The sequence below is a fragment of the Silene latifolia genome, chromosome 2 (genome assembly GCF_048544455.1).
Source record: "Silene latifolia isolate original U9 population chromosome 2, ASM4854445v1, whole genome shotgun sequence".
Classification (NCBI taxonomy): Eukaryota; Viridiplantae; Streptophyta; class Magnoliopsida; order Caryophyllales; family Caryophyllaceae; genus Silene; species Silene latifolia.
Window position 1 is genome coordinate 93,108,199 of NC_133527.1, and position 25,284 is coordinate 93,133,482.

Here is a 25,284-nt window from a genome sequence, read left to right on the forward strand (position 1 = left end):
CTTTTTGCCTTGGTTGACCTAGGTATATAGGAGGAGGTTTCGTGGAGGAGCATTACTGATTAACTTCTTGTGACGGTCTTGTGGTTGCTTTTTCCAGGTAGGGTTTTCCTACTCGGTTATTGATTACATAGTGTTGTTGATGGTTGTTGTATCATATCGTATTGGAATTGGAATTGGTGATTGTTGATTGTATAGTTGGTTGTGATTGTTTATCTGTGGCTCTCGAGGTGTGTCCTCGGCTGAGTGGAGTCACTTGTGGGAGTGGCTTCATGCCCGTGATTTGCCCTCTGTGGAACCCGCCACAGAGGGGATGTGCACATTCAGGAACATGGTTTATCGCTCGGATGAGATGAGCGGGGCTTAGGTGGGAACGGCTGCGGTCCCCCACTGGCGGTGTGGAATACTTGTTGAGATGGGTATTCTGGCAGGACTACACACTTTAGTGTGTAGTCAGGTGTGTGGAGTTATGATGGAGATTGGATGATTGTTGTATTGTTTTGTGTAATCAGTAGCTGACCCCGTTTAAATGTTTTGAAAACTGTGGTGATCCATTCGGGGATGGTGAGCATTTATTGAGCAAGTATGAGATGATGCGCATGGGATAGCTGGGTCGATTTGCCACGAGATGTCTAGAAGTCTTCCGCTATGTCTTACACATTTGTTTAAGTTATTTGGATTAGCATTTTTGGGAACAGTTGTATTTTCTTTAACAATTTTGGTTTTGGACATGTATCACTTTAAATTTACTTATGAAAGTACGTTTCGTTATTGTCTATTTGATATACATTGCCTCGGTAACCGAGATGGTAGGATTCCCGTGCCATAAGTGGTCCTGGTAAGGCACTTAGAGTATGGGGGTGTTACAAAGTGGTATCAGAGTAACGATTTTGGAACCTGTAACTAATGAACCCAATGAATCTAGGGAGTCAAAATAAAATGAAACCGGATAGGATTTGTTAGGAGCTAATCCAAAGGCTTGGGAGACGTCCTAAAGTCGCGATCTAGCCCTACAACTTTGAACCGGACACTATAGGGTGTTTCTTAGGGTCGCTATGTGTTTATTTAAGTTGTGTTGCATATCTATGTTGAAATGTGTTGTATGAAATGGTGGATGAATGCATGTGGAGGATGGAGAATGTTGTGGTGAAAGGTGAGTAAGTAGCATGAGGATATGTGTTGATATGAATAATGGAATTGCATGATGATTGATTTCTAATGTGGCTTATTAGAAACATGTGAAATAGGATGTTGTTTGTTTGTATATATATATATATATATATATATATATATATATATATATATATATATATATATATATATATATAGTTCCTTGGAAAGTAGTTGAGTTGAGCATGCGGGTAGTGTACGAGTCATCATGACTCGATCGAGTGGGGGGCACTCGATCGATTAGGTGAGGGACTCGATTGAGTGGTTGTGACTCGATTGACTGGGGTGCATATCGTTTCTGGACAGTGTGGTGTTTTTGGGCACTCGATCGAGTAAGTAAGGGGACTCGATCGAACTAGGTCAACTCCATCGAGTAAGTCAGGGGCTCGATCGAGAGAGGTTTTTGATACATTCTTGTCAGGTTCTGGAGTCGAGGCACTCGATCGAGTAAGGGGGCAACTCATCGAGTGGGTTGAGAGCTCGATCGAATAAGTTCGGCACAAGTCATATACGTGTTTAAGTTGTGGGATGTGTGTTTATGTTTACCTCTTCTCTTTTATAGTTCAAAGATGCCGCCAAAGAGATCTGCGTTATATGCTAGGGCCGAGATGATGTGTATTGATGAGATTGGCAAGATGCTTGAGCATCAAGAGGCACTGACTGAGGCCTCAAAGAAGTTTGGGAAGGATAAAGAGGCTGGGGTGGATTTTGCTAAGATGAGTGTCACCATAGCCCATTTCAACCCAAAGGAATACATGGGCACCGGAGCACCAATTGTGCTCGATAATTGGCACAGAGAGAAGGAGAATATTCTTAATGTGGTTTATTGCCCCAAGCACTTTAGAGTGGAATAAGCTGCGTTCTACTTGAGAGAGGCAGCCAGAGAATGGTGGGATAAGGTGAGAGAGAGTGCCTTAGATCTTTATGTGAGACAGGGGAAGTCAGTCATACCTTGGGATAAGTTCAAAAGAGCGATGCGCCGAGAGTTTGTGCCTGAGCTTGTTCGTAGCAAACTGAGAGAGGATATGGGGTGGAACCAGGAGAACCTAGCTTTGATGTTTGAGAAGGGTCTGACATATAAGATCATGGAGAAGCTGCCTGTAGGAGTCCTTAATGATGTTAAGAAAGTATATGAGCGAGCCGGTAGAGCTGAGAGGTTTGTCGAGATGGCCAAAGAGAATAGGGAGAGAGGTCCCGAGAAGAGGAAAGCTGAGAGTGAGGGTGGTGGTCAGTCCAGTTACAAGAGGTACAACCATAACCAAGCGAGGTATTACTCGTCGGGTTCGGGGTTTGGTGGTGGAGCTTCCTATGGGAGGCCGAGGTGGTGGTAGTAGCAGCTGGGGAATATCTTGTTTTAACTGTGGCGGTATAGGCCACAAGAGACATGAGTGCACCAGTGCTGTGGGTAGGGGTGTTCAGAAGCCGTCACAAGGGAGTTTCTCTCAGGGTCCGTCTCAGAGTTTTGCTAGTAACAGGCTGGCTGGGTCATGGAACAATCAGGGTGGTCAGAACAACAACAATGGTGGGGCTAACCGCAATGGCGGTAATTCATATCAGAGACCAGCAACGAACAACAATCAGGGGTCGGCTGTTAAGCCATCTACTTCTGCTAGTACTATCCAGGGAGGTGGACAGAAGACCAGTGACAAGCTTTTCATGATGGATAAGAAGGCAGCTGAGGATGATGCTCACGTAATCACGGGTACTGTTCTTGTTAATGGTGTCTTTACCTTTATTTTGTTTGATTTGGGGGCGTCACAATCTTTTGTATCGTCGGGTTATGCTAAGATTTTCGGTTTGAGAGAGTTTCAATCTGTAAAAGAGGAAGTTTTTATACCGTCGGGTGAGTCTGTATCTTGTGGGGGGTTGTATAAGGGTGTGTCTATGATATTTGGGCATGTTCACCTACCAGTGGACTTGTTAGAGTTTCCTATGGATGGTTTTGAGATGATAGTTGGCATGGATTGGTTGGGTAATTATAAAGCTAGAATAGACAGTCACCAAAAGAGAGTCTCTTTGAGAGGTCCTAAGGGAGTTAGTGTGTCTTATCGTGGGTTTGTTGTCAAACCCAAAGTCAAAGTGATTGCAGCGGTGACATTGAAGTCTTATCTGAGAAAGGGGTGTCCTTTGATCCTCTGCCATATGAGAGACCATAGTATGATGAGTCCGACAGTTGATCAGATACCAGTGGTGGGGGAGTTTCCAGATGTTTTTCCGGAGGAGATATCAGGTTTACCACCAAAGAGGGAGATAGATTTCAGTGTGGAGATGAAACCAAGGACGGGACCAATCTCTAAGGCCCCGTACCACATGGGTCCTAAGGAGTTGGAGAAGCCGAAGAAACAACTGGATGATTTTATCGATAAGGGATATATTAGACCTAGTGTATCACCGTGGGGAGCACCAGTTCTGTTTGTGAAAAAGAAAGATGGGAGTTTGAGGTTGTGCATCAACTACAGAGAGCTGAACAGGGTCACAGTGAAAAACAAGTATCCTTTGCCAAGGATAGACCATTTATTTGACCGGTTAAAAGGGCAGCAGTCTTTTCCAAGATTGATTTGAGGTCAGGTTACCATCAGGTGAAGATTCGGGATAAGGACATACCAAAGACAGCTTTTACATCGAGGTATGGTCACTATGAGTATGTTGTGATGATGTTTGGGTTATCTAATGCATCTGCAGTATTTATGGATTTGATGACCCGGGTCTCCAGTCAGGTTTTGCATCAGTTTGTGGTGGTCTTCATCGATGATATCTTAGTCTATTATAAGACTAAGGAGGACCATGAGGAGCACTTGAGGTTGGTGTTGCAGACTTTGCGTGATAATCAGCTATATGCAAAGTTGTCTAAGTGTGAGTTTTGGCTAGAGGAGGTTGCCTTTCTGGGGCATGTGATTTCCAAGAAGGGTGTAGCTGTAGATCCAGCAAAGGTTGAGGTAGTCACTCGGTGAGAAGCACCGAAGAATGTGGCAGAGATCAGGAGTTTCTTGGGTTTGGCAGGGTACTACCGTCGGTTCGTGAAACACTTTTCAATGATCGCCAGAGCTATGACAGCGTTGATGAGGAAAGAGAACAAGTTTCGTTGGGATGAAAGTTGTGAGACGGCATTCTAAACATTAAAGGAGAGTTTGACCACAGTTCCAGTCTTAGCATTACCTAAAGGGTGTGAGAACTTTGATGTATATACAGATGCTTCAAAGAATGGATTGGGATACGTGTTAATGCAGAATGGGAAAGTAATTGCCTATGCTTCTTGGGAGTTGAAGCCTTATAAGGAGAACTATCCGACACATGATTTGGAGTTGGGTGCAGTTGTGTTTTCTATCAAGATTTGGAGGCACTATCTTTATGGGGTGACCTTTAAGGTGTTTTCAGATCACAAGAGTCTCAAGTACATCTTCACTCAAAAGGAGCTGAAAATGAGACAGAGGAGGTGGATGAAGCTGATAGGGGATTATGACATGGATATTATATACCATGAAGGGAAAGCGAACTTGGTTGTAGATGCGCTGAGCAGGAAAGGTGTGCTTTCTCTATGCACAGCTATATCTTTGATGAGATTGAGAGATGAGGTGAGGAAGATGGGGATACATATGATACAGAAAGGGGATGCTAGAGGGGACTTGACAGTGGAGCCAGATCTTTATGATGACATTCGCAGAAAAAAGGCTTTGGATCCTAAGATTGTGGAGTAGAGAGCTGGAGTAGAGAAAGGGACAGTGTCTCGGTTCTCTATTCATATAGATGGCAGTGTGAGATTTGATGGGAGATGGTGTGTTCCTAGTGATGAGGGGTTGAAAAAGATGATCATGACAGAGGCTCATTGCACTCCATATTCAGTACATCCAGGTGGTGACAAGTTGTATAAAGATTTGAAGAAGACTTTCTGGTGGCCTGGGATGAAGAAGGAAACAGCTGAGTTTGTGGCTCGATGTTTGGTATGTCAGATGGTTAAGGGATAGCAGCGATGACCACAAGGTAAGATTCAGTCTCTTGGGTACCTGAGTGGAAATGAGAGTCTATCTCTATTGATTTTATAGTGTTTTGCCGAGGAGTCAACAGGGTAACAACATGATATGTGTAATAGTTGACCGTTTGACCATGTCAGCTCACTTTGTTCCGATGAAAGATACTGGGATCAAGATACAACTAGCTTTGGCTTATAGGAAGCATGTGGTTGGTTTGCATGAGGTGCTTAAGGACATAGTGTCAGATAGGGATGTGAGGTTCATATCACAGTTTTAGAGAGAGAGAGAGTTACAAGAGTTGATGGGAACTACTTTGAAGATGAGTACTGGTTTTCATCCTGCGACAGATGGACAGACAGAGAGGACCATGAAGACTTTGGAGGATATGCTGCGAGGTTGTGTGATGGAGTTTGGTGGTAACTGGGAGGATAGATTGGATCTGATTGAGTTTTCTTATAACAACAACTATCACACAAGTATTGGTATGGCACCGTTCAAGGCTTTGTATGGGAGAAGGTGTAGGAGTCCGATTTGATGGGATGATAGAGCTGAGGTAGTGGTTTTAGGACCACAGATGGTACAGAAGATGATAGAACAGGTTAACCTGATCAGACAAAAGATGAAAGCAGCTCAGGATCAACAAAAGAGTTATGCAGAGTTACTTCGCCGTGACATAGAGTTTCAGGTTGGGGACAAGGTTGTTTTGAAAGTGTCTCCTATGCGTGGAGTTATGAGGTTTGGTAAGAAAGGGAAGCTGAGCCAGTTGTTTATCGGACCATATAAGATTTTAGATCGTGTGGGTGAGGTTACTTACAGGTTAGCGTTACCAGCGGCTTTGGATAGGGTTAATAATGTGTTTTACGTGTCTCAGTTACGGAACTATGTGAGCTATCCTTCACATGTGTTAGAGGTGAAGAACATAGAGGTGGATGAGTCCTTGTCTTATCTTGATGTCCCAAAACAGTTCTTGATCGCAAGGTTCGGAAAACTAGGAATGGGGAAACAGTGTTGCTCAAGGTTCTATGGTCTAACCCTGAGGTTGAGGAAGCAACTTGGTAGGCAAATGAGGCTATGAGGGAGCGGTAACTGTCTCTTTTTGATCAGGTATGTGTGGTTACGGGGACGTGTGGTTACGGAGACGTAACCATGTTTTTTTAGGGGGGTAGGAGATGGTCGCATAATGTTTTGGTGTGGTTTTATGTTAGTTTTTCATAGCTATTAGTTGCTTTGAGTCGGGTTGAGTTGTGGGTGGGAGTTTTGTTTTGAATTTTAGTTGCGTTGTTGTGTCGTGTTTTGAGTTGGTGTGTTTTGTTTTTTTGTGTATGGGTTGAACTTCGGGGATGAAGTTCTTTTTAAGGAGGGAAGACTGTAATACTACAGTTTTCTATGTGTATGGGTATTCTATCGAGTGATGCTTACTCTGTCGAGTAAGTGTGTTTTGATACGAAACAGTAGTCTGCCTGATGGGTACTCGATCGAGTACGTGTGACACTCGATCGAGTAAGGGGCACTCAATCGAGTAAGTCACTTACTCGATCGAGTAAGTTAGTCTTACGGGTTATTTTAGCCGAATTTTGTTAGTTACGCGTGATTAGTATTTAAGGGTTCCGTCATCCTTTTTAATCACTTTTCACTTTTCTAAAACCTTTCAAAGAGAGAAAAAAGTTATGTTGCATTGTTCTTCTCGTTGTTAGCAAATCCCAAGGGCTAGGATCGTCGGACTGTCTTGTTCTTTACGCCGTTGAGTTCGTCTTGTCAAGGGTAAGGTTCTTGTATAATTTTTAAACTGTTTCATTGAGTTTGTTTAAAACCGTAATTGGGTAGAATTGGGGGTTTTGGGAGGATTATGTTGATTATGTGATAATTGTATGTATATATGGTTATAGAAGAAGGTTTCGTAGAGGAGCATTACTGATTAGCTGCTTGTGACGGTCTTGTGGTTGCTTTTTCCAGGTAGGGTTTCCCTACTCGGTTATTGATTACATAGTGTTTGTTGATGGTTGTTTATTGTTGTTGTATCATATCGTATTAGAATTGGAATTGGTGATTGTTGATTGTATAGTTGGTTGTGATTGTTTGTCTGTGGTTCTAAAGGTGCGTCCTCGGCTGAGTGGAGTCACTTGCGGGAGTGGCTTCACGCCCTTGATTCGCCCTCTCTGGAACCCACCACAGAGAGGATGTGCGTATTCAGGAACATGGGTTATCGCTCGGATGAGATGAGCGGGGCTTAGGTGGGAATGCTGCGGTCCCCCAATGGCGGTGTGGAATACTTTTTGAGATGGGTATTCTGGAACATGGGTTATCGCTCGGATGAGATGATTGTTGTATTGTTTCTGTTGTATTGTTTTGTGTAATCAATAGCTGACCCCGTTTACATATTTTAAAAACTATGGTGATCCATTCAGGGATGGTGAGCAGTTATTGAGCAGGTATGAGATAATGCGCTTGGGATAGCTGGGTTGAGTTGCCACGAGATGTCTAGAAGTCTTCCGCTGTGTCTTAAACATTTGTTTACCTTATTTGGATTAGCATTTTTGGGAACAATTGTATTTTCTTTAACAGTTTTGGTTTTGGACATGTATCACTTTAAATTTACTTATTAAAGTACGTTACGTTATTGTCTATTTGATAGATATTGCCTCGGGTAACCGAGATTGTAGCATTCCCATGCCTTAAGTGCTCCTGGTAAGTTACTTGGGGTATGGGGGTATTACAGTCCTCATCACGATAGATCGTGACCGATATCCAAGAACATCAACTGGGGGCTCGATCAACCGCAGCCTCTCCATCAACCAAATTTGCAAAAAGGAGAAGAGTATTGAAACTCTTCCGTCCCACGTGTTCACGTCCGGAAAGAAAACAAAAAAAAAACATGAAACGAAAAACGAAAAAGAAAGAAGATGGTTGCATTTTACCTGTAGAATGATAGGACTTCCTAGATACAGGAGCTCACATTTCGACTTTCGGTTATCCAACCCTAAGACGATCTTCCTAATACCAAGCAAGTTGGGCTCTTGCATAGTTCTATTTGCTCGATAATACCCAAGAATCGCGGGTCACCTCTCATTTCCGCATCAACATGGCCCTTTATGACAAAGCAGTGAAGAAGGCAAAATCCAAAGGCTCTACGCCTCGTAGCATAAGTTTAATAAATAGGTTTAATAAATGAGTTTAATAAGTGAAGAAGGCAAAATCCAAGTGCCTTACCAGGATCACTTAAGGCATGGGAATGCTACCATCTCGGTTACCCGAGACAATGTATATCAAATAGACAATAAAGAAACATACTTTAATAAATGAGTTTAATGTGATACAAGTCCAAATCCCAAAACAGATAAAGTAAATACAACTGTTCCAAAAGTACTAAACCAAAAAAATATAAAAGAATGTTTATGACACAGCGGAAGACTTCTAGACATCTCGTGGCAAGTCAACCCAGCTATCCCATGTGCATCAACTCATACCTGCTCAGTAACTGCTCACCATCCTCGAATGGATCACCACAGTTTTCAAAACATTTAAACCGGGGTCAGTTACTGTTTACATAAAACAATACAACAAAAGCAATACAACAATCCAATCCAACCAACCAATCTCCATCATATCACCACACACCTGACTACACACTTACACACTATAGTGTGTAGTCCTGCCAGAATACCCATCACAACAAGTATTCCACACCGCCAGTAGGGGACCGCATCCGTTCCCACCTAAGCCCCGCTCATCTCATCCGATTGTCATACGTACTCGATCGAGTAACCAACAGGCAAACTACTGTTTTGCGTAAAAACATACTTACTCGACAGAGTAAGACCCACTCGATAGAGTACCCATAGACATAGAAAACCGTAGTATTACAGTCTTCCCTCCTTAAAAAGAACTTCGTCCCTGAAGTTCAACCCATACACAAAAACAAAACATACTATCTCAACTCTGACATAACAATATAACCAAAACTCAAAACAAAACTCCGAAACAAAACTCAAACCGACTCAAAACAACTAGTAACTTTTACCAAAACCAACATAAACCATACAAAAACTTTATGCGATCACCTCCTACCCCCTAAAAGAAACATGGTTATGTCCCCATAACCACACATACCTGATCAAAAAGAGACGGATACCGCTCCCTCACAGCCTCTTCCGCCTCCCAAGTAGCCTCCCTAACCTCTTGGTTAGACCATAGAACCTTAAGCAACACTGTTTCTCCATTCCTAGTTTTCCGAACCTTGCGATCAAGAATCTGTTTTGGCACCTCAAGATAAGACAAGGACTCATCCAACTCTATGTTCTCCACCTATAACACATATGAAGGATCGCTCACATACTTTCGTAACTGAGACACATGAAACACATAATGCACTCTATACAAAGCTGCTGGCAATGCTAACCGGTAAGCAACCTCACCCACGCGATCCAAAATCTCATATGGTCCGATAAACTTCTGGCTCAGCTTCCCTTTCTTACCAAACCTCATGACCCCACCCGTAGGAGACACTTTCAAAAGAACCTTATCCCCAACCCGAAACTCTATGTCACGACGATGTAAATCTGCATAACTCTTTTGTCGATCCTGGGCCGCTTTCATCTTTTGCCTGATCAGCTTAATCTGTTCTATAATCTCATGTACCATCTGTGGTCCTAGAACCACTGCCTCAGCTCTATCATCCCAGCAAATTTGACTCCTACACCTTCTCCCATACAAAGCCTCAAATGATGTCATCCAAATACTCGTGTGATAGCTGTTGTTATAAGAAAACTCAATAAGATCCAATCCATCCTCCCAGCTACCACCAAACTCCATCACACAAGCTCGCAACATATCCTCCAAGGTCTTAATAGTTCTCTTTGTCTGTCCATCTATCGCAGAATAAAAAGCAGTGCTCATCTTCAAAGTAGTTCCCATCAACTCCTGCAACTCTCTCCAAAAATGTGATATGAACCTCGCATCCCTATCTGACACTATATCCTTAGACAACCCATGCAAACGAACTACATGCTTTCTATAAGCCAAAGCTAACTTTATCTTTGTCCAAGTATCTTTCATCGGAACAAAATGAGCTGACTTAGTCAAACAGTCAACTATTACACATATCATGTTGTTACCCTGTTGACTCCTCGGCAAAACCACTATAAAATCAATAGAGATAGACTCTCATTTCCACTCAGGTACCCAAGAGACTGAATCTTACCTTGTGGTCATCGCTGCTCTCCCTTAACCCTCTGACATACCAAACATCGAGCCACAAACTCAGCTGTTTCCTTCTTCATCCCAGGCCACCAGAAAGTCTTCTTCAAATCTTTATACAACTTGTCACCACATGGATGTACTGAATATGGTGTGCATCGAGCCTCTGTCATGATCACCTTTTTCAACTCCTCATCATTAGGAATACACCACCTGCCATCAAATCTCATACTACCATCTGTTTTATTAGAGAACCAAAACATTGTCCATTTTCTACTCCTTAATCTTAGGATCCAAAGCCCATTTCCTGCGAATGTCATCATAAAGATCTGGCACCACTGTCAAGTCCCCCCTAGCATCCCCTTTCTGTATCATATATATCCCCATCTTTCCCACCTCATCTCTCAATCTCATCAAAGACATACATGTGCATAGAGAATGCACACTCTTCCTGCTCAGCGCATCAGCAACCACGCTTGCCTTCCCTTCATGGTATATAATATCTATGTCATAGTCCCCTACTAGCTCCATCCACCTCCTCTGTCTCATGTTCAGCTCCTTTTGAGTGAAGATGTACTTGAGACTCTTGTGATCTGAAAACAACTTAAAGGTCGCCCTATAAAGATAGTGCCTCCAAATCTTGAGAGCAAACACAACTGCACCCAACTCCAGATCATGTGTCAGATAGTTCTCTTCATAAGGCTTCAATTGCCTAGAAGCATAGGCAATTACTTTCCCGTTCTGCATCAACACACATCCCAACCCATTCTTTGCAGCATCTGTATACACCTCAAAGTTCTCACACCCTTCAGGTAATGCTAAGACTAGAGCTGTGGTCAAACGCTCCTTTAATGTTTGGAACGCCGTCTCACAACTTTCATCCCAACGAAACCTGTTCTCTTTCCTTATCAATGCTGTCATAGGTCTGGCTATCTTGGAAAAATCAATCACGAACCGACGATAGTACCCTGCCAAACCCAAGAAACTCCTGATCTCTGCCACATTCTTTGGTGCTTCCTACCGAGTGACTGCCTCTATCTTGGCCGGATCCACAGCTACACCCTTCTTTGAAATCACATGCCCTAGAAAGGCAACCTCCTCGAGCCAAAACTCACACTTAGACAACTTTGCATATAGCTGATTGTCATGCAAAGTTTGCAACACTAACGTGAAGTGCTCCACATGCTGCTCCTTAGTCTTAGAATACACTAAGATATCATCGATGAAGACCACCACAAACCGATCCAAAAACTGACTGAAGACCCGGTTCATCAAATCCATAAACACTGTAGGTGCATTAGATAACCCAAACAGCATCATAACATACTCATAGTGACCATACCACTTTCTAACACCCCCATACTCCAAGTGCCTTACCAGGACCACTTAAGGCATGTGACTGCTACCATCTCGGTTACCCAAGGCAATGTATATCAAATAGACAATAAAGAAACATACTTTAATAAATGAGTTTAAAGTGATACAAGTCCAAATCCCAAAACTGATAAAGTAGATACAACTATTCCAAAAGTACTAAACCAAAATAATCTAAAAGAATGTTTATGACACAGTGGAAGACTTCTAGACATCTCGTTACATCACAACCCAGCTATCCCATGCGCATCAACTCATACCTGCTCAATAACTGCTCACCATCCCCGAATGGATCATTACAGTTTTCAAAACATTTAAACCGGGGTCAGTTACTGTTTACATAAAACAATACAACAAAAGCATTACAATAATCCAATCCAACCAACCAATCTCCATCATATCACCACACACCTGACTGCACACTAAAGTGTGTAGTCCTGCCAGAATACCCATCGCAACAAGTATTCCACACCGCCAGTGGGGGACCGCAGCCGTTCCCACCTAAGCCCCGCTCATCTCATCCGAGCGATAACCCAAGTTTCTAAATGTACAGATCCCCTCTGTGGCGGGTTCCACAGAGGGCGAATCAAAGGCGTGAAGCCACTCGTGCAAGTGACTCTACTGAGCCTAGGACACACCTTGCAAACCACAGACAGTTATACAACCAACCACAATACCACAACAATTACCAACTACCAATTCCAACATGATATAAATTAACAACAATGATCAACCATCAATAATATAATGTAAACAATAACCGAGTAGCGAAACCCTACCTGGAATAGAAACCACAAGACCGTCACAGCAGCTAATCAGTAATGTTCCTCTATGAATCCTCCTCCTATAACACATATACATAGAATTACCACCTGATCAATATAATCCTCCCATAACCTCCAATTCTACCCAATTAGAGCTTTAATCAAACTCAACGAAACATTATAAAAATTGTAAAAGAAGCTTACCCTTGACACGACGATCTCAACGGCGTAAAGAACAAGACAATCCGACGACCCTAGCCTTTGGGATTTGCTAATAACGCGATGGAAGATAACTACGTAACTTCTTTTCTTTTGAAAGGCTTTAGAAAGGTGAAAAGGTGATTAAAGAGAATGACGGAAACCTTTTATACTAATCACGCGTTATTAACAAAACCCGGCTAAAATAACCCGTAAGACTCACTTACTCGATCGAGTAAGTGACTTACTCGATCGAGTGCCCCTTAATCGATCGAGTGTCACAGTACTCGATCGAGTAACCAACAGGCAGACTACTGTTTTGCGTAAAAACATACTTACTCGACAGAGTAAGCCCCACTCGATAGAGTACCCATAGACATAGAAAACCGTAGTATTACACTTGTTGCCCTCTTCCCCAGCCTTATTCGGTAATTAAACCCGCAAGGATCTTTCCTATTTCAGTTTTAGCTATTTCTTCCTATTCCTTTAGGAACATATTTGCTAAATTCAAAAATTTTCTTTCCTTACCAAATTTCTACCCCTTTTTCGCCGCGGAATCCAATTCCGATGCGGGTTCGCTTTTCGAGATGATATTGTCATTTCACATTTCATCACAAGCACACTTACTCAATTCATTTCTTTTTTAATTTTTGGGGAATCATTTCGTTCACTCACTTTTTAGTTACTATTGTCAACACTTTTTTTTTCACACTTACGTTTTTATTTATTTTCTTTCTTTAGGTGGAAGCACTCCCGTTGTCTGTAGCGCGTCGAGTTATTTTGCACACTATGGGCCACTTTTTTTTTCTTGTTTTATTTCTACGTTGTTTTCGACTTGGTCAAATTGCATTTTGTGTTGTTTGGGTCCGTTTCTCGCTTTGCTACATGCGTTTCTGTTTGCCATTTTTCTATGTGAATTTCGGCAGCATGACGGCATAAACCGTCAATATGCCAAACCTGTTTCCAAGCTAACTTGTAGGTACGATAGATTTTACACTCAGCAGCAGCAAATGGCTTACATGCCATCATATATACACGGTAAAAATGTAAATATATAAAGCAAATTTCGAGCTCATGCTAGAGAGCAAAGTGAAATGAACAAAACTGCACGATCAGCCAGACGACCCCTCAACTCTGCCACCATCGCCACGAAAATGGCGATGTCAGCATCTCGAACCTCAAGTTTCCTCGACACGCAGGCCGTCTCCTCTCGCGACTCCTCCAGCTCACGCTTCCTCTGAAAGGAAGAAGGTTGATAAGTAACAAAGCATAGAAAGAAAAGTACCTCCAAATGTTCATGAATATCAAGAAAAGAATAAAGGGAGGTTCATACCTGCCGACTCGGGCCACCTGAAAGAGCCTCCGCAGCCGTCGCTCGCAGCCGGTTGGCCATCCTCCACAGCTCCACATGCCTCGACGGCGCCACCTGCATTTTTATATCAAAAACACGGATTAATATCGTGCTCTTACACGATCTTTTCAAAAAGATAAGACAATATAAACTGGGGGCTTACACTCCTCACGACGTGATGCCACTCGTCGAGTCCAGCCTCGGTCACCACCTCGGTGAAAGACGGTATTTCCATTTACAGCGTCGTACCAGCTAGGCCCGGGTACTCCAGCGTCTCAGGAAAAGCTGGGGGCTCGACGCCCACCACTTTGATCTCCTGCCAAGTCAATTTTGTTCTTTCTAAAGCTTTTGGTCAAAAGAATTAATCATTTCAAGCAGCCAATAATGAAGTATACTCACCACGATTGGCCAGTACGCCAGGCTCCTCCACACAAACTCGGAGCACTCAAGCTAGGGAAGGAAAAGAGCGTCGCTACTTGCTCCCACGAGGTCAGCTATCCTCTCAGCCTCCGAAGGCTCCTAACATCGTCCATGGAGGATCGATGGGAACCACAAAGAACGTTATTGAGGCACTACCGAGCCAACCGCTCACCCAGGTACTACACAGGTCCCATATGCGTAGTCCTAGGTTGGAGAACGGTAGCTACAAAGGCTGGACCATGAACGTAGTCCTCCCAGGGTCTCGGCACCCACTAATATGGATACCAGGGATCAATCCTATGATCATTACTAATCAAGAAAAGCAAAGTAAAATTGAAAGAAAGCAAGGGTGCTTACACTGTCAAGCTGCACTGCGTGGACACCCCTCTTGCAGGTGTCGTAGGAAGGCCGTTGGCTCTTTTGCCGGCACATGATCCGGTCTCTGACCACGGGGTACTTTTTTGCCACATTCGTGACCCTCGTAGGAGCAAAGTCGGGGAAGTACGAGTACACCTATGCCTGAAAAAAAGAAATGATCATTCATTTTGTTCAAATATGATCTTTATTTAAAATGATCATTCATTCAAAATAATCCTTTATTTGAAATTCGTTTTATATTCAAAATGATGTTTCATTATTATTCACATCATATTCAAATTCATTTCAAATGATCCTTCATTGTCTACTTTCGAATTGTATTTCATTTTAAATGATCATTCATTGCATTTCTAAGTGATCTTTCATTTGTAACATGATCTATCATTTCTAAATTCATAAAATAAAAGTAAAATAATAGAAGGTTCATACCTCCAAAATGAGGCATGGACCGACAGTGGAAGGAGAAGTCCCTTTCTCCACCAGCTCAGGACGAATCATGATCCTCATGTACCGCGTGAAGACTGCAAAGCTAGGAGTAACCCATTCCAGACAACCTAGGCTGCTAGCAAGAAGAGGAAGAAGCTTCATCAACAGCCTCTCCCCCTTGTCTCCTAAGTAAATCGAAGTCATAAACCACCAGAGTAATAGACGGGCTCGCTGCTCAGCTCTACACGGTAGAGGAGGCACCGTACTTCTTCCTGCAGTCATCTGCACCCTCGGCGGAACCTTACCGTCAAATTAATTATTGACGTAAGAACTCGGAACTAGGTTGGGTACCCTAGCCGCGGCCTTGGCCAACTTACAATCGATCAAACCCCTAGCCTTAACTGAATCAACTCTCATGACCGTCGCAAACCATACTATTGGCTTCTCTACACAAGGCAAGCCGAAGATCATGCCATAGTCCTCTAATGTAACCCCTACCTCTCAAAAAGGCATATGGAAAGTCGAGGTCGTGTCCCAAAAGCGATCCAGGAAGGCTCGAATCAGGCACATGTTGGCCTGAATCTTTTTCCCCTTTATCTCACGCCAGCCTCTCACCAAGGCTCCGAAGGCTCCACGCTCGATGATCGCCTTCTCCTCCTCTGAGAACATCTCAAAGGCATCCTTCATGTTGGTATACCCACAGAACGACATCATATTCCCGGCCTCCTGCATTTTCGAAAATTTATTAGCTTCTAAGCTAAGTAAAGTAGATAAAATATAAAGAAAATACTCAATGCAAGGCCAGATCGAAAGCTCACCATGCTTCACGCCGTACATAATGACAATTAACCCTCCGTTGCCCAAATGAGATGCCGGCCATCCCATTTATTGGCCCACTGAGGCGCAGGCGCAAGCTATCGCCCTCTCCTCCTCGTGGTGACCCTTCTTCCCACCTCTTCCTCATCCTCTATGTCCTCCGCGACCCCCGTGTGAACCACCATGGCTGAAAGGGGATAAATATCCACCTCCATGGGGTCTCACCCCGAAGTAGATGGCACGTCCTCTGCAACAAAGAGCAAACCAAAGTATTTAGAGGCCGTTTAAGCTGTCTTTTTGAGCCCTTCCTTCACTTTTATCAAACAAGTCAAAAATAGTTGTAGAGTCACGTTCCGAATTAAAGCTTAGTCATGGCCCCATACCGAAATTTCGCAGCATTTCGTTACTATAAGCCTAAACCCATGCAAAAAGTGTTCCGGAAGACCTATCGCAAACTAAAATTCCAACATGATAGCAAGTTTACCCATCATCCAAGGGTTCCAAAACATCAAGTTTTATCAAAAACTGACTAGTATAAGACCATTTTCGAGCCATTTACAGCGGTATAGCAAATGATCGTCTCATTTTGGTCTAATTTCATCAATACACAACGAAAATTCCAAATAAATACATGGTTATGTTCCTAGCATGTTCAATTACACAATTATAAAGTCAATTTCAAGGGAAAAATTCGTTTGGGTCGAAACCCCCAATTTTTTCGACATATTAGGGCAAAAAACTTAATTTTCTACCTCTAATTCAAGCTACAAATGCAAGTTTAAAGCGAAGACGGGATGCATATCTGGATTAGTCCTGATTTATTGTGAGTTCCGATTAAATTTTTATGAAGTTTGGTTGAGTTTTGGGTTGTGTCGAAGAAGATAAAGAAGAAGAAAAGTTTTTATTTGAATGAGTATAGAACTCGCGCTAAGTTCTATTTTACTCGGGCATGGAAGAGCTCGGGAGAAAACACGGCATTTGCTGCGCCTCTTCCTCAAGCCATATCCCTGTTGCGCCTCTTCTCCAGTATGTTTCACAGCACCTGTTGTCTTCAATTCATTACAAGTTCGTTATTGGCAGGTCCAGGCCCTATATTTTCCCGCTTTTGGATATTTCCTCTAGTATTTAGGGTATATTTACTCCGAATATTTCCTCCAGGTATATTTCTTCACCTAGTCAGTCTAAATTTTCCCCAGCGGTTGTAATATTTTATTCTCAAGCGAGAGTTCATTGACGCTATAAAACCCATATATTTCTTGATCGAAGTACAAATTCGCATGAGACGATACAAGCAGATTATTTTTCGACAGTTCTCAGAAAGTCTCGCATTCTACCAAGTTGATTATTTTTGAAGGTTCTCGGAAAGTCTCGCCTTTTACCGAATTTGATTATTTATTAGCAGTTCTGGGAATGTCCTGCCTTCTATGAAAATTAATTATTTTTTCTCGGCGGTTCTCAGAAAGTCTTGCCCTTCTACTCGGGAGCCCTCAGAAAGCCCTGTCTTCGTCTCTCGCGGTTCTCGTAAAGTCTTGCCCTTCTATTCGGCGGTTCTCAGAAAGGCCGTTCTCTGTCCCAGCAGTTTCTTCTAACGTTCTGCTGTCGACATCAGATATTTTCGTCCCTACAAAGGCCCGAGTCGGAATTTCCTAGAATTTTCTGGATTGTTTATTCCTAAATTTTATCTTTTATCACGGAAATATCTTCTTTGCGTAATAAGGAAGCATACATCTTCCCTAATTCCTATTTTAAACGCAGAAATCTTTTTTGCATGAGGAGGAAACCACCCAACAAAAAACGCGGCAGGAGCTGCGCCTCTTAGAAAGGTCGCAGTTCCTGCTGCGCCTCTTCCTGTGCTGGCTTTTTCCCAGTTTCCAGATTTCTTTCGGATTTCTATCTTAATCCCAACTTTACCTTAATTCCTTCACGTGATTAGTATAAATAGAGGCCTCCGCCTCATATATTTTTCACGTGAGTGTCCGCCCTTCTCTTCTCCCTTTGCATTCTAAGACCGCGCTCTTGCTTTTCGACGCCTACCTGCTTGCTCTACGCGACCATGTATGCTCAGATCATTCTGAGTACCAATCACGTTGCATAGACCGACCAATTTGACCAACTACACCTAATTAATCTGTTTTAAATCCTTTTTATGGGAACTTTCATTCATACATCGAGTCGAGCAATCACTAAACGACAACTTAGTCAATCTCGTTTCGTCAAACATGTAAGAATGAGGGTGTAAATCCCAATTTTATTTCCTTTATTTTTTCTGTATATAACATATGTAAAAATTTATATCATACGTATGCTCAAACCGTCTTTTAAAATCATCTTTTAAAACTCTTTTGATGGAAACAGCAAAGAAACGACGTGGGGAAAAATCGCATCAATAGATCCGCCTTCTGGAAAGGCCGCAACGTCTGCTGCGCCTCTTTCAGAAGTTGCTTTTAGTTGCTGCACTTCTTCTTCTTCCTTGGGTTTCTCTTGTTTCGTCCTTTATTTTCTATTTTCTTTTTCTTCATCGTACTTCGTCTAATTATTTTCAAAATTAGTCTTTACATATCCTTTTCAATAATTTCTCGACTTAAATCCCTTATAATCAATATTTGCGGGTTTTCATAATCAATTCAACCGATTTAAGAGACTCAATTTATCCATGTCAAGTCCTTGGAATTTGTCTTTTGTACATATTCCTCTTTTTTTACAGATTTTGTTCTACTTTGTTCTTATTTTTAACCATCTTTAATTCGGATTTTGTATATAAAATAAATTCTGACATCGTATCTTTGTAATCCAATGTAATATTTCATTTAATTTGCTCCCTAATATGACTTGTGATGTTTTTACCATAAGTAATATGACTAAATCACTTTTATTCGAGTTGTATATCGTTATCAATATAAATCAACCAACGAGCATTAACTAAATCGCAGGTTTGACTTTCACAGTCAGAACCCAGCTCTAGAACAGCTGCAACAGGTGATGTGCCTCCTCCAGAGGACGCACCAGTTGCAGCGCCTGTTCTGGATTGGTTTCTACCTATGGACTCGTTGTCGTTTTGACGTAGGTTTCTAATTTAGGTTTCTAATCGACTATTAATCATATTACCACTTATATTTTCATTATTTTAATTTCTTTTAATTTCTTTTTAATTTCTTTCTTTTCAAATCCTTCTTTGAGCATATTTATGACGTAAATTCAAGTAATTCATTGTAATTTATTTCTTTGTATTGTTCATATCGTTCTTGTATGATTTATTTCTCTTGTATATTCACATGTAATTAATCTAAATTCAACTTCGACCCAATTGAGTGCTAAATTACTGGTTCACCGACATAGTCAAATTTTACATGTTAGGATTAATTCATATTTGTTGCATTGCATGCATACAATTGACAATATATCAAATATAAATAACTTCCCTGATCATTACTAGAGGTCGCTATCGAGGTGGGCGGGATTAGGTGTTCGGATAAAAGAGCTTCCTAATACATACTCTCACCCCTTACTCAAGATCTCTATGAACATCCATTTTCATTGGCATCACGAGAGTAATTCTAGACATAGAATGCTAAGGGTAACGAATTTCTTAGTGTTCATGTCACTGCTTTGTGTCTTGACATGATGCGAAGTATTCGAACGGTTCCAAATTTCCATAAAAATTGGTGGCGACTCCATAAATGCAGGCTTGTCAAACCTTTCACCGGTTTTAATGCCTTTCAAATCGGTAACGGCCAATGAAGTGCTTTGGGCTCGCGCTAGAGTTCTGTGGGTGAAGTGTCGTCGCCTCGAAACCAACGCGTGGGTGGCTGTGTCCACAGAAGTGAGGAAAGAAGAGGAGCAATCTCATGCTCTTAGTCACGTAGCACAGATGGACTCCCTCGAGTTCATTAAGGTCTCGTGCGAGTTTAGCAGTAGTGGCCAAATCCAAGGTCGAGCTCGCTCGAGTTCCTGGGAAATCGTGCGAGTTGGGTAAGAGCTCGTTCGAGTTGGCTGGCAGGAGGCAGCTTCTTGTTTCCGTTTGCTTCAGCTCCCATGAGTTTATGTTGAGCTCGTGGGAATTCTCCTGTAAGTCGACTTTTTCTTCTTCCTTGCGTTTTCTAGCGTAAGGTAGCATTCCGTAGACTTATTTAGCCTAGGCATATGCTTTCCCACACTTGAGTCCTATCTTCTACACACTTAAAACACAATTAGTGGCCCTATATCTCTTGCTTTCATGGAAAAAATGGTTAAATGAATGTAACATAAGCCATGTAGAAGCTTAAATGCAAGTTAAGAGCTTAGTTTATTTACATATGGTGGTTTAGGGAGGACTCCACCAAACTCTCGTCCATTTAAAGCTTAGTCAAGGGGAAAAAGGCTCATGATAAATCGTCTCTACATCTCCCACAAATGCACCTTCATAGTACGGCTTGATTCTTTGATCGTTCACTTTGAACCTATCTCCTTTTTCCGAAACTAGCTCAAAATATCCATACTTCCCTACATCGGGGATCACAAATGGACCCGACTATCTTGAGTTCAACTTTCTGGGGAAAAGCTTGTATCTAGAGTTGAATGGAAGGACTTTGTCTCCTTTGTGTAAGGCTTTTTGCTTGATCCTTTTATGGTGAAGCATTTTGGTGCGCTCCTTGGAAATCTTCGCATTCTCATATGAATGAAGCCTAAAGTCCTCTTAACTCTTGTATTTTCAAGATTCTGCTTTCCCCTATTAAATTTAGATCAAGGTTGAATGCCTTGATTGCGCAAAAAGTTTTGTATTCCAACTCAATCAGTAGGTGACATGCTTTACCATAGACTAACTTGTAGGGGGATGTCTCTTTAGGGGTCTTGTAAATCGTCCTATAAGCCCAAAGTGTGCCATCTATCTTTTTACTCCAATCTTTTCAATTCTTGTACACCACTTTCTCTAGGATTTGTTTGATCTCTCTATTGGACACCTCCACTTGACCGCTTATTTGGGGATGGTAAACCAAACCGGTTCTCTGTTGGACTCCATACTTTGTCAAAAGTGATGCAATATTTTTCTCATGGAAATGGGATCCATTATCACTTATCAAGGCTCAAGGAACTCGAAACCTTTGAAAAATTATCTTCTTTAAAAGTTTGGTCACCACCTTTGCATCATCGGTTGGTGTGGCAATTGCTTCTACCCATTTGGAGGCATAGTCAACGGCGACAAGGATGTACTTGTAAACCATGGGAATAAACAAAGGGACCTTGGTAATCGATTCTTCATATATCAAAGATCTTTAGCTCTACTATTCCTCTTTGTAGCATTTCGTTTCTCCATGAAATGTTCCCCGTTCCTTGACAAGGATCATATTGATTTATGAATTCTCGTGCATCCTCAAACATTGTTGGCTAATAGAATCCCGATTTCAAGACTTTAGCAACCATTCTCCTAGCTCCATGATTTCCACCATAAAGAGATGAGTGGAAACCACTTAAGAATCCTTGAACTTCCCATTGTGGAACGCATTTACGGTATAAACCGTCACTACATTCTTTGTATAGATAGGGATCATCCCAAAAATACCGTTTGACCTCAAAGAGAAATCATTTTTGTTTGTTGGTGATTCATACCTATGTGAAAGACTCCCTCTACAATGGCCATTAGGATGTCATCGTCAAAAGAATCATCGATGGGAAAGTCTTTTTTAGTAGCATTAACCTGGATTCTAGACAAATGATCTGCTACCATATTTTCCGCTCTCTACTTGTCTCGTATTTCTAAATCGAACTCTTGTAATAGTAGTATCCACCTTACCAAGCGTGGTTTGGACTTCTTTTTTGCCAAGAGTTGTTTTATTGCTCGATGATCCGTGAACGCTATCACCTTTGACCCAATTAGATAGGAACGATACTTATCTAATGAATAAACTATGGCAAGAAGTTGTTTTTCTATGGTGTCATAGTTAGTTTGTGAAGCATCCAAAGTTCTTCTAGCATAATATATGGCAAGTAATGATCTTCCCTCCCATTGACCAAGAACCGCGCCAACGGTATAATCACTAGCATCGCACATAACTTCAAATGGAAGTCCCTAATTTGGTGATTGGATAATAGGGACCGAAATAAGTGCTTGTTTAATCCTTTCAAAGGCTTTAACACATTCATTAGCGAAGTGAAAAGGGGTATCTTTGAGCAATAGTTGTGTGAGAGGCTTGGCTATTATTCAAAAAACTTTGATAAAACGGCGGTAGAAACCCGCATGGCCAAGAAAACTCCTTACTCCCTTGACAATCACGGGAGGAGGAATTCTATCACCTTAACTTATGCTTTGTCAACCTGAATGCCTCTTTGAAAAATAAGATGACCCAAAACAATGCCATCATTTACTATGAAATGGCATTTTTCCAAATTTAACACAAGACTCATAATTTCATATTTTTGCAAACAAGAGAAAGATTATGTAAGAAAGACTTGAAATCCTCCCCTACAAACACAAAAATCATCCATGAACACTTCCATTATGGTTTCAATGAAATCCAAATAAATGCTCATCATACATCTTTGAAAAGTAGCTGGAGCATTACAAAGTCCGAAAGGCATTCTCCTATACGCAAATGTTCCATAGGGGCATGTCAATGTGGTTTTGTGTTAGTCATCCGGATGTATTGGGATTCGGAAGAATCCCGAATATCCGTCAATATAACAAAAGAATTTGTTTGTGGCTAACCTCTCAAGCATTTGGTTAATAAAGGGGAAGGGGAAATGATCCTTTCTTGTGGCGGAATTAAATTTATAATAATCAATGCACATCCTCCATCCGGTGCCTATCAAAATGGGTATTAATTCGTTCTTGTCATTCTTTACCACGGTGGTGCTTCCATTCTTGGGCACCACTTGAACGGGAATAACCTATAAGGAATCCGAGATGGGATAAATAATTCTCGCATCAAGTAGTTTCATAACCTCTCCTTTTACCACTTCTTGCATATGAGGGTTTAGTCTCCTTTGTCCTTCAATTGTATATTTATGGTCATCTTTTAGGTGTGTCCTATGTATGCAAAATTCGGGGCTTATGCCTTTAAGATCATCTAGACTATAACCAATAGCCTTTTTATGCTTCCTTAACACATTGAGCAAGTCATCCAATTGATCCTTCTCAAGTTTTGCATTAACGATAATGGGTTTCTTTTTACACTCATGAAGGTAAGCATACATCAAATTAGGAGGAATGGGTTTTAGAGAAGGGATTTCTATCTACCTCACATTGTGATGATTTGTTGATAACACCTTCCACATTCATTGCTTGTTCAAGAGAGAGCTCTTTGTTGTTTAATGCGGCTTCCAATAGATCTACTTCCATCTCTTATTGGCTATCCTTGGCTTCACTTGCTTCTAAAGCCGATAATGCTTCCAAAGGGCCCTTAATGAAAATATTGCTCACATAATCCTCCATACAACAATATATGAGATCTATCTTGTGATATTGTTCTCAAGTTATGCAATCAAACTTCAACAAATGGTTATAACTACCTTGAGGAAATGGCTTTTTCAAGGTAAAGAAAGACAAAACTAAAAGCAATTAGATAACAATTTCAGGCGTACACCATCCCCAACGACGGCACTGTTTTGATCGAGTCTAGGTCGTCACAAAAATATCAAACAATATTTATACCACAATCAACTAGTATTGGTGTAAGAAGAGATTGAACCCAAAGGATGGATGTTCAAAAAGAGTTATTGATTTCAAATAGCTATGTCTAATGTCACGATATTGGGATGGGATATGTATTCTAAACTACTACAAGAAATAACAATCAAATGTAAAAAAAATGAAAACTAACAAGTAAATAAGATGAGATGTAAACAATTATCGAGAAAATACTAGGGTGTCATGCGATCATAGGGGAGAACATGGGGAGATTTACATATAAATGAATTTAAGATTAATCCAGGTTGTAGTCGGATGAGAACCGAGGCTCTCGATCTTACGGTTCCACCTAGGTCGAGTCGGACTAGCTCTCGCATACACCCGGTCTTCCATTCAACATCATGAATGGTCTAACTACTCCTAAGGCTCTCCATTTTATTGGAGAAGTTGAATAGGTAGAGAATCATGCTAGGCTGTCAATCAAACATTTCATCCAACATAAGATGTTCATTACTTTAAACCACAACATTCAATCAATAGATAAGCTTATTAAGCATGGATTCTACCCTCTACTCATCTCCTAATTCCCCATTAATCCTAACTAAAGGACTCCTCACTAATCATCATGATTGGCATGTTAATATAGGTGTCAAACATCATAACAAGGAAAACATGATGATCATGGAAGATAATTAACAAAGGATTAACAAACGATTAATTAGAGATTACGAAAATGTACCAACTTAATTAGATGAATAAAATAAGGAAGAACAAACAAAAAAAATCCTTGATTAGATGGAGAATTGCCACCTTCTTCAAATTAACCAAAGAAATCTTCAATTACATATGTATATCTAAAAACAGTTAAGGAAAGATTTACTAGAATATTTAGTGCTAATACTAGTCTAAAGTGTTGTATCCTCTAATAACTATAAGGGGCTATTTATATTAAGTACAAACTTAAGGTTAACTAAGGGTTTAAATGAGGTATAAGTGTAGTACCCCCATCTACCAAAGTGCCTTACCAAGGCCTATCTTAGCAAATGGAAGTGCTACCATCTCGGTTTCCAGAGGTAGAGTATATCAAATATACCATAAAAGAATATTAAAGTACATAAATGTTTAGTCGGTTACAAGTCAAATATCAAAATCCAAATCTGAAATACAACTTCAATAAATCTGATCATCTAATGTTAACACAACAGCAGAAGCTAGCTAGACCCGACAATACTCTCATCCATCCCGGGAGAAGCTCAACCCACCAAAACCTGCTAGACATCTCCTCACCATCCCCCAATGGATAACCGCAGGTTTTGAAACATAAGAAAGGGGTCAGTCAATTGCACAATAAACATCAACAACAAAAACAACAACAACAACAACAACAACAACAATAATAAACCATCCAATTCAATCCTTCAACAATACAAATTCCCAACTTCCAAGTACATCATCTGAACCACATCCCAAATCTACCAGGTACCTACACCGCCAGTAGAAAACCGCGTCCCTTCCACCTAAGCCCCGCTCATCGCAACGAGAGCATCCAAATGATTAATATGCACAACCCCCATGTGACAGGAGCCACAAGGGTCGAACACGGTGGTGAAGACCATCTCTCGACAATTG